Genomic DNA, 11,443 nt, shown 5'->3' on the forward strand with positions numbered 1-11,443 from the left:
CCTTTATTCAGCTGTTTATATTCATTATGCTTGTAGGAATACTACGTTTTGAGGCTTTTGATCCCTTGGGAAACATTGAAACTGAACAACTTCAAAAGTTATTGGGGAAAGAATGACAGACTGTCCCATCCAGAGAGACATTTTATATGAGAAGTCAGGCTAAAAGAACAGGAAGACATTTGGTATGGATTCATATAAAACTTGAAAGCAGAGTTAAGAGAGTCTGACTTCAAGACCCTCCCTGAATCTAGATGTTCAAAGTTGGGCCTGATCTCATAACAGAAAGCCCCAAACCATGGATCTTGCCCATCACAAATGTGGGGAAGTCAAATTTACATTTGGGACTTCTCTGTTTAGGAAGAGGTTGTTTTTTCTTTTTTGTATGCTGCTTCATTGAAGCTTGATGGAAACTGGACACAAACCAGTTACACTTAAGACTAAGCAAAAAGACAAGCCAGGGTATTGACTACATAGTCAATTCCTATATAAATATTAAATGTGTTTTCACTCTTTAGCCCTCTTATTTTCACAGGGGTTTTGCCAAGGGGCATTGTATATTGGATATTCAGATACATTTCAATTCCACAATGGTTTTGTAGTTGAAGTCATGCATAAAGGGATGGAAAACGTAGCACACTTTACTGAAATAAGGCCCTGTGAGCACTGAGGAGTTATTTTTAATATTTCTAACACATGAAGCCTATGCTACAAGGCATTTATGTAACTCTTCTTTGTTTAGTACCACCTCCATCAGAACATAAGTATTTGCAGCTCTCTGAAAGCAGCTCTCTTGCAAAAGCATAAACTACCTTGAACACATTATGAAATCTGTAAAAACTTTCCAGTCGTTTAAAGAAAGGATCAAGTGATTTGACCTCATTTGAAACAAATTAAAGAAACACCTCAATGTAAATTATTTCTTTTTATCAGAATTTGACTCCTTCAACTCCTTGTCAATAAGTTGTTTGGCTTTCATTACAGCTGCCTATGCTGGTATGTTATTATCTGAGACTGGTAGACCTTGTTAGACACACAGTAATGCTCATTTTATTTTTCCTTATATTAGCAGGTAGATAGAAATAATCCCTTTAACTTGGTCAATGCAACATAACAAGTACTAAACATTTTTTGGGGGGAATAGGACGTGTAACATAAAAAGACTTCATCTGAGACAGGGAGCCTGCTTGTTTCGTGCTGTGTATCACAGATCTTAGGAGCCGCCAGTACTGGCGAACTCATGGTCTGTTGAGTTTCTGGGGAACATAAAACCAGCCTGGGTTGGGCTGTGCAAAACTATATTGCAGATACCACGTTAATACTCATACCCTGGTTCAATTTGATAAATTGAACATTTAACATGTAAAGTTACAATGCAATCTGGTAGCTTTTTACTGCCCATCACCCTCCATCTATAAGGCAAAGACAGGAGTGCCTACATACCTGTTTTATAGATGGGGAAATGAGATATAAAAACATTTCATCCAAGAAACAGAGGCGCAGAGAAGTGAAGAACTTTGGGCAGCACGTACTTACCTATTACTTTCAAGCTCTTTATGTGGGCTGGTTTTACACCTGCTGAAATCAACAGTAATTTACACCAAATACCTCATGACATAAGTTTATGTATGAACTGTTGCCACAGGAGGTTCTCAGCACTACCCCAGCTCTGCTTTTACAACAGTCGATGGACTCTTGCCACTGACAGCAAACGCCTCTGCTGACTCCTTTGGAAATTTTGCTTTGGAAATTCTCCTTGTCAAGCAATGACAGATAAAGCCTCCCCTGGCTGATGGTCTCCAGCTCAGATTACCACAGAGGGAATTTCACAATCACACTAGATTCCAATTTTTTTTCCTCCTTATTCTGGCTAAGAATTCAATTTTCTTTTATATGAAAAAATATTGCCAGCATATCTTTCTCGTCTAAGCTGAAGGTAACTTCACTTAGATTGGCTTTGCTAGAAGCCCTTCTCCTAAATGCAGCGCTCTTTGCAATGAACTTTGCAGCTTCTTTCTAAGTTGCAGAATGCCCTCCATTTTCATTGGCTTGTCGTGATCAGACCTTAATACTGCTCACTGATTTCCTCTGTGATTTTTTTCCATGCCAGTCAATAAGATGGCAATTTTAATAACACAGTTCTTGGATGTAATGTTATTCACAGGTCTGCATCAACTTCTGTGGCTGCACTCTTGAAATTACCCACTTCAGCTATACCTATTAATTTCCCTTGAACTTTAAGAGTTCTCCATATGTTATGCCCCTAACCTGGAGCCACGTCACATTGCTTTTCTAACCAGCTTCTACTCCAGTTCATCTCAAAATTCAAACAAAACGTTTCTTGAAATGTATTTTACTTCTTAGCTGTGTAATGTTGGGCATATGGGCAGGCAGTGTTTAAATTTTTTTTTAGAGGCGGTGTTCACTTGCAAGTAGTCAGGCTTACTTACAAGATTCAAGCAGTACAAGGAAATCTTTTCATGAGACTGATCTGAATTTTGATTCTCTAATAAAAGCTGGAACAGGAGACAAAATTGGTTTGATTTGATTTACAGTCTCTGAACCATGCTGCAAATGTAGCCCTCCTTTTCTGCTCTCAAACCAGTTCCAATTTATTTCTGTGTGTTATTTATGCAGATACACTTACTGAATAGTTTATCAAGTGATTTTCAGATTGGACTTACTGCTTGGAGTTATTTTACATAAATTGATCACCAACTACTGGTTTATTAACCTGTTTAGTATACACGCTGCAAGGAGGAAGATCACCTAAAACACACAGTATTATTTCTGCTCCAGCAGGGCCTCAGAGAAGACATTGTACTGTCAGAAGAAAAATGAAGAGCAAACACTGAAATCCCAGAAAAATAATTCTTAATAATAATCAAGGAGTCATAGCCAAGTTTGTGAAACTTGCCTCAGTTACCCACGCACGGCAGATTTTATATTATGACATAAGAAAAAAGACTGAAATCAAAATCAGGAGTAATGATGCTACGCACTGTAAAGGAGCAGCCCGTTCCTCTGAATAACTCAGCATCTCAGTTTGCAAAATGCTGGACATGAAAATGCGGACATGTAAGACAACTTGATTTCTGAAGGTGGGCCCCGAGTACCAGGGGAGGTCAAGTCCCTCTCGGCGTCTTCCACGGCTGAACCCACAGTCATGGTGGCTTGGCAGTAAAGCACTGCTAAAATCCAAAAGGCGAATGGCACCAGCCAGCCCTGGGATCAAGAGTGGGCAGAGGCCACTTTACAGGACACTTCCAACCCCAAGACAGTCCATAGAGAGCTGCTGAGAGGAAAAGCACAATCCTTCTGAAAGCTGTTAACCTAAGGACACTATTTTAATTACTCAAATTGTAAGAAATATAGAAGGCAAAATACTACAGAGGTGACTCTAAAAAATATCAGCTTATGACTCTGAAATATACAGTAAGGAACATTACCATAATAAGCTCTGAGGAGATACAATGAAAACTATTACAGCTCCAGGAAAGACACATAAAGATGAGCATAACAATTACCTGCCTGGCAGAGAAAAAGGAAGAAAGGTACATAATTTAGAGTACTGCTGTTACTGGCTTTAAGACAGATATATAATGAAAAGTATTGCAGTTACCTAGTTCTGGCAGAGATATAATGGCAATCATTAGTTATCTAGCTGTAAGGAGGACGTGTAATGTGTAGTATTATTGTTACCTGTCCCTAAAAGAGAGTAAGAAAGTGGGGGAGAGAGAGATGATGAGAAACCTGGACTGTTACCTGGCTCTGGAAAGCAGAAATTATGGAAAGATTTGCTGCTGCCTATAGCTGTGCTTTACGGCTACTAATTCATGGAGGGAGAGGCAGGGGAGAATGGAAAGCGGTCTGAGCTATGCCGTGGTCATCTGGTACAATGCCAGATTTCCAGCTGGCCGCAGCTGATAAAACTTGCTCGCGTTTGCTGCAGCTATGCCAACTTTGGGTTTGTGGAGAAGGAGACAATAGGGGAGATGGGGGCTGCCCCATGAGACACAAGCACCACAGCCCTCCTAGAGCCAATACAGACCATGCAAGATGTCCTAGGGTGACTGATCCCCCCATGGACCCCCACTTGGCTCCCCAGCTGCAGCAACCTCCAAGCAGGCATAACTTCTCCATGCACTCCCAGGGGCAGGCAGAAAGCCCTGGGCAAGAGTGAAGGTCAAGAGAAAGGGATGGCAAAAAAGAGGGGCTGTAAAGGATGGAAACATGGCTTTTGAGAGCTCTGGGACACGGGATGTAGAGATGCAATATATTTACACTTCTGCAGAGAAAAAGGTGCTTGGAGCTTTCTGTAGCCTTCAGTGTCTATCCTTTCCCTCGATGAATGATGTCTGCCTATCCACCCTACCTTCAGACCAAAGGGACAACTAAAAAATAACAAAATCTATTTTTTTTTTTCAATCTGGGGGCAGAAAAGAGTAATAGCATACTGAAAAAAAGGTGGGTCAGTTAATAAAGACTGCAGGAATGAGGGAAAACTATAAACTTTGTCATAAGAAATAATCATGGCACAGATACTAAGTGGCCTACCTCTCCAATTTCTACAGCACTCCTCCACGTTGTCCTCACACTCAGGCTTCAAATTTCTTTTCCTTGGGTGTAATACTGACAGGGCTTGAGACAAGGTCCAGTGAAGTCTGTTTCATTTTAGCTCACTCAGTTCTCAGTCAGATCCCTGATTAAATTCTAGGTCAAGGAACGTAGGAGAAACTCCAGTGCGGTTCAAAATAATTCTTTTATTCCTGTTTTGACCACTATTTGCTATCCACTGGGTGGAAAGATATGAAGTTCAGCTGAAACAATTGAATCTTGTGGTGATTAATTTGTAATAGTCCAAGAAGAAAGACACTCCAGAAATCCTACTGTTCTTCACAAACTGCACAGCTGCTCTATCAAACCACTTCTAGAACACCAAACTTGCTTGGAGGGCAGAGGGAGTGAAACGTGGGCAAAGAAAAACAAGCAAGGAAGAGAGCACTGAATAGGAAGGAGTCCTTGTCTATTTAACCTGCATTCAGAATAATTCTACTCCTTCCTCTGATAGCATACCATTCAAACTCATGTCCTCCAAATCAGCAAAATAAACCACATATCACCCTGAGACTTCTAGGCAGAAGCCGTCAGCCTACAAACATCCTCCAGCAGTGCTGCTGCCCTCCCCTCCAGCAATATCCCTTCTCAGCATTTACACTGTGCATTAATACATGGTGCCATTATCACCAGGGTGTGACTATTCATTAACACAGCAAAGACCGGAGCCTTAAATTTGATCCCAGTGTATTCATATGCATATACGTGGTCTTTGAACCTTCCACACGGGAAAAGGCACCTGTGTTCTTTCCTCTGAGGGGGAAGAACAGGCACAAATTAGGACCATGCGTTGCTTCTGTACCTCCAATATGGACACATTTCACTGAGCAGTGGGAAAGCTCCTCATGGTAAGAGCCATTTGCTTCTCTTTGAGGAGGACAGCTGGATGCAAGAAATCGGGTTAATTTGTAAAATACCTCAATTTTCACTCAAAAGTCGAGAAGTAAAAAGGATCAGTAATTTTTCTTTTAATACATTTTTCTGTGAGTCCTAATATTGACCTAAACTGGAAAGGATAACTTGCTGAAACAGGCTCTGCTCTTCAGACACTGCCCCATGTGAAGTCTCTGACAACAACCTCTCTTGGGGACATTTTGAGAGTTAGAGACCTCGAGACATGCAGATCCACAAACACCCATCTCAGACACTGAATTCCTGTCCTTAATGCCATTTAACACTCTTTGCCAGGCAGAAGTACAGAGCCTCCAGCTTAAACCATATCTAAGGCTGCTTCCCTCACCCATGTTTTGTGGGTCCCCCATTATTATTACCAGCACTTTGGGAGTGTTAAAGTGGATCTAAGTAACTTCAAAGAGTGTTTTACTCTCCTGGGTTGATGTAAACAGACCTTAAAGTCAGGCAGAAGCAACTTCAGTAAAGCTGTTCTCTTGGTGCAAGCAAAGTGGCAGGATCCAGCCATCATTTAGTAATAAAAAATAAATATATATGGTAAATATCTACTTTGACTATTACATGAAAATGTACAATACCCAGAACTGAACTTCTGATTCTTTCTGATTCCTTCTGGGAATACCATGCTGTTCTTTCACTGACTGCTTTGCCTAACTCTGAATATTAATTTAAAAAAAAAAATCTGTTACCTCTCTCTCATCTTTCCCCAGACTTTGTTTTTTCTCATTCAGGTTTGCTTTCTAATTTTTCTCTTTCGTTGTCCTTTTCTTTTTAACCAGTATACTTGGCTAGATGATAGTATTTCTGGTCTGCAGAGTATTTGGATATGTCAACATTTGTTTTCTTTCCAACACAGACTGACAACAAATACATCCAAAGATTATGAGTTTCAGAATACCATGTTTCTCTTTCACTTTTATATTTATGTGTGCATTCTACAAAATACATATGGCCATTACTGGCACGTTTTAGTGGAATAAAATTACACACTATTTAAAAAGTTCTCTTTAACAATTTTGGGCAGCTACTACTAAAATATTTCAATCATCACTAAATTTAAATTCTCTGCCAAGAGCTGAAAATAAAAATACATCAATTCTATTATGTTATGGCACAAAATAATGTAAAACTATCTAACAAACATGCAAGAAATAAATTCAAGACAAATTTCCAAGCTTTCTAGTTCTGCTCCCAAACTTCCCTCAGCAAAAGCTCTGTAAAACTCTACTTACACATTTTTTCAATTTAAAACAGCCTGAATATAGCTGGTGAGCCAAGCCCGTGCTCAGCTCACAGTACACAAATACTCCTGCCACTGTCAACATGAGCTATGTAATATTACCTGCCTGGTTGTTTTTCTGGACTGATGTCTTTGAGTCTAGAATATCTTATCAAGACCAGAAATGAGGGGGATCATCTACCTCCACTCCTGCTCCTCCAAGTAAAAGGAAAAAAAAACCACACTCATTTTGGTGCCCGGCACCTCCCAGCCCAGCCCTCATATTAATGTTCACTGCAAGTCTCTGTGCATGGGTCCTGCAGGAACATGAGGAAGCACTGACACTTCATTGGGAAAGAAATCATGGGTTTCTGTTCACTTACGTTTACACTTTTTTGAGCTCAATGGCTTGAGAGGCTGAGAAAGGTTTTGTGGTTTTCCCCCTAACCACTTCTCCACTTCTTTGGCACCAAAAAATGGTAAAAAGATATTAGTTCAATGCAAAATGAGGCTGCAAGGGAAAAAAAATCCCACCAGTTTCTTTCCAGTTGTCTCCAGCAAGAGCTGCACTCCCCTGTATTGATCAAGCAGTTATCTGCTCACTCATACATATGGGAGAGAAAAAAAAAGAGGGGAGCCTGAATGACCTTGTAGAAGTGGGGGAAAGAAGAAAAATTCAGGCACCTTTTGCAGCTTTGAAATATAAGAACAGCCTTAGCTTTGGAGGCAACTGAATTAATTCATACATAAATGTTCCTTTTGCATCTTTGTTTTCATTTATTTCCTGCTTGGTACCAGCAATACTGAAAACTAGTGCATGACAAAACAATCAAATGAGATATTTGGCGCGATGGCTAATTTGTACTCTGTAAATCTCCCCTACAAATTCTATTAACTGCTCTTCCTGCTTTGCCAATGCTTTTTTTCCTTGAGAGCACAGTGAGTCCTACAGCCCAAGAAAATTTTCAGTTTCTTTCCTCTCCCCTGTGACTGCCATGTTTTAAGCCCCAGCACTATCCACATAGGCAGACCCAGCAAAGAAGGCAAGGGGAATATTGTTTTGCAGTTTTTCTAAGGTGCCAGCTACTACTTAGCAAAACCTATTGCAGAGCACGCAAAAGGAGGAGGTCAGAGGAGGATTTTGGATATCTGATTCAAAAACATAAAAGGCAATAAACTTGTTTTCAGCTTCCTTTGAAAGAGTCATGACCAAAACAGATATATATTCACAATCTTTGCTTTTGACCCAGACAAGAATAGGGACATAATGAGACACAGCACCATTCATGACACAGATGGATACCCCGGTGTGCAGCAGGTTTTGAGGCAGGGGACCTGAGCCCAGGGAGGCTGGGCAAGGAACTCCAGGTGAAACAAATCCCACATGACTGCTCTGACTTGGAGCGTAACTCAGGAACAGCACTAATCTTCCCTTTGAAAAAGCCTTTGAAATCACTTGAAAGAAAGCAACAAAAGAAAAACTCCTGAAAAAAAAAAAGCTACGTGACTTTTTGCACCCCACAGTTCCTTCACTGCGGGTTTAACTATCAGTTTAATTACTTCTGCTTCCGAATTTTTTTTTTTTTTTTTCATTTTTATATTGGCTGCACTGGAAATTCAGGCGGATGATGAATGTTTCCCTCAGCGAGCTACCTGAATGAAGATTCTAATAATAATACCTCAAACCTGTGAACATTCCACTGCTAGCCTCATCACAGAGTGCGTTCAGCACTCTGACATCTTATATTGCTATTTACTTAAAAACAGAATCCTTTGGATTTCAGCTGTATTTTTGTAGAAGACATTCAAAGAGAAAGATAGGAATAAAGTCAAAGCGTAAGTTCAGGAATGAACGCCTGTGTAAATTCACACACTTTCATGCACAATAAATCAAGTTCTTTTGTGCCATGGGCTAATGAAGATCTAATTATGACAGACTGAGTTTCCGCTCTTGCCCAAAAGGAGAGGGGGGTGACTCCTGACAACCCCAGTCCATGCAGGGTGAGGATGGACAAACTGTGACATGCTTCCCACCTCTGCCTTGCTAGGTATACCTGCACCCTTGCACAGCCTGCGTGGCACAGCGAGCTAAACAGCGCTGTGCAGGGCCCGGGCAGCACTGCTGCAGATTTTTCCCACCCTCTAACATTGACTTCAAGCAGAGTGAGGAAGGGAACCTGTCCTGGTTTCGGCAGGAATAGAGTTAATTTCTTTCCTAGTAGCTGGTACAGTGCTGTGTTTTGGATTTAGGATGAGAACAAAGTTGATAACACACCGATGTTTTAGTTGTTGCTAGGTAATGCTTACACTGGCCAAGGACTTTTTAGTTTCCCATGCTCTACCGACTGAGAAGGCTGGAGGTGCACAAGAAGCTGGGAGGGGGCACAGCCAGGACAGCTGACCCAAACTGGCCAAAGGGACATTCCATACCATGTGACGTCATGCTCAGTACATAAACTGGGGAAAGCTGGCTGGTGGGGCCGCTGCTCGGGGACTGGCTGGGCATCGGTCGGTGGGTGGTGAGCAATTGTACTGTGCATCACTTGCTTTGCGTATTATTATTATCATATCATTATTATTATCATTTTATTTCAATTATTAAACTGTTTTTATCTCAACCCACGAGTTTTTCTCACTTGTGCTTTTCCAATTCTCTCCCCCATCCCACTGGGTGGGGGGGAGTGAGCGAGCAGCTGTGTGGTGCTCAGTTGCCGACTGAGGTTAAACCACGACAGAACCCTTTAGGGAATGCCTGCCTGTTTTCTGTGCACTATCCTTCAGGTGAAAATGTTGAAGGAGAAAACATGTTCACAATAAAACAGAAGGGACTGGCTCCTTTTTCTAATTTTATGTTACTGTTTGCTTTTTTTTTTTTACTTTGACTGACTGACTCAGTTGTAACACCAACACAGAACTTCTGGGTGGGTAAGGAAACTATTCCACATTATAGCAACTATTTCAAACAAAAGGTCCAGGCTCAGTCTAGTCTCTGTTAGGGATTAAGATAAAATTCCAGGGGAGCAAGTGACACATCTTTCATTGTTTCCTTAGTTTAGCTCCCTCAACAGCAGCCCCTGTCAGTAGCTGTGGTGGTATGGCAGAGAAGATGTACTGCAGACTTCAGCCCACCTGGTACGACTGTGCTCCCATGCAACAGGAGCACCTATGTATGGACAGAGAGAGCCCATGGTGGTGTACAGCTGCCCCTCTGAAACCAATGACATTACACAGCAGCTGAGGATTAATCCTGTGAATCCAGGAGGCATGCAGGTAGAGTTTTCTTCATGGGGAATGGTAAAGAGAAGGACTGTATCAGAGCCTCCTGCAGGCAGTCACCAGTGGGGAGAAGGAAGAAAGGGTGGGGAGGGGACAGAGTGTGAGAGCACCCCAGGTTAAGGGCCCCCCTGGCAGCCTGGGCAGGTGCCAGGGTCTCGTTTAGGAGGGACTGGGTATTCTCATCCCTGAACCACACACTTTGCCCATCAGATGGGCAGAAAAACTTGTGTTGAGGGGCACCTTGTCCTTTTTTATGTAAATGTTCATCACAACTAAAACCACAGCTTCCACAGAAGAGCTGCCAGTTAATATTATGCTGTTAGTCACAACCGAGCTCTAGGAAAGGCAAGCTCTTCAAACCAACCCACTCTTTGGTGCCAACAGAAGCAGAGGACTCCCAGAGGCAAAAGACGTGTGCAGGGTGTCCCTGCTTCCATCAGGCTGCAGAGTTCATGGCTTATGCAATGCTGGCATTGGGTCTGTATTGTTGAAGCAGTGATGATCAGTCCTCATAGAGAGCCCATTACCTACTTGTTCCTCCTTGTAGAGAGCTATAGGTTCTGTCATTTTCTTATCATCTCTCGGAAACGGCCACGGTCTTTGTTCTTCAAATTTCTGCTTCAAGCACATCACTGTCTTCTCATCAGGTTTTGCCAACGGATATTTCAAATGTTCCTACAAGAGATCAAGTAAACTGTAATTAAAGTGGATAGGATAGCATAACAAAAATACTGTATTTCGTTAAGTAACACAAGGTAGAAATGCAACATAAGTCACCTAAAAAATTAGTTTGATTTTCTACTCCCTTTTAACCCTGTAAAGTACACCATACCCCAAAGTATTATTTCATTCATTGCACACACATGTTGCACTAAAACAAGAACTGAAGGCCCCCTTCGTGGAACATTTTCTGAGAGGCAGTTTGCTGCAGGCATGTTTTCCTTGAACCACCCTGTTCTGCTAACTAGAGTCATCTAGAGTGGAAAAAACAAGCAAAATGTATGTGGCTTGTCCTGGTTTCGGCTGGGATAGAGTTAATTTTCTTCCTAGTAGCTGGTACAGTGCTGTGTTTTGGGTTTAGGATGAGAATAATGTTGATAACACACCAATGTTTTCATTGTTGCTAAGTAGTGCTTACACTAAATCAAGGACTTTTCAGTTTCTCATGCTCTACCGACTGAGAAGGCTGGAGGTGCACAAGAAGCTGGGAGGGGGCACAGCCAGGACAGCTGACCCAAACTGGCCAACGGGATATTCCATACCATGGGACGTCATGCTCAGTACATAAACTGGGGAAAGCTGGCCAGGGGGCCGCTGCTCGGGGACGGGCTGGGCATTGGTCCGCAGGTGGTGAGCAATTGCATCGTGCATCACTTGCTTTGTATATTCTTTTATTATTATTATTATTATTACTACTACTAC

This window comes from Pygoscelis adeliae, unplaced genomic scaffold (assembly GCF_000699105.1).
Source record: "Pygoscelis adeliae isolate BGI_AS28 unplaced genomic scaffold, ASM69910v1 Scaffold7, whole genome shotgun sequence".
NCBI lineage: Eukaryota > Metazoa > Chordata > Aves > Sphenisciformes > Spheniscidae > Pygoscelis > Pygoscelis adeliae.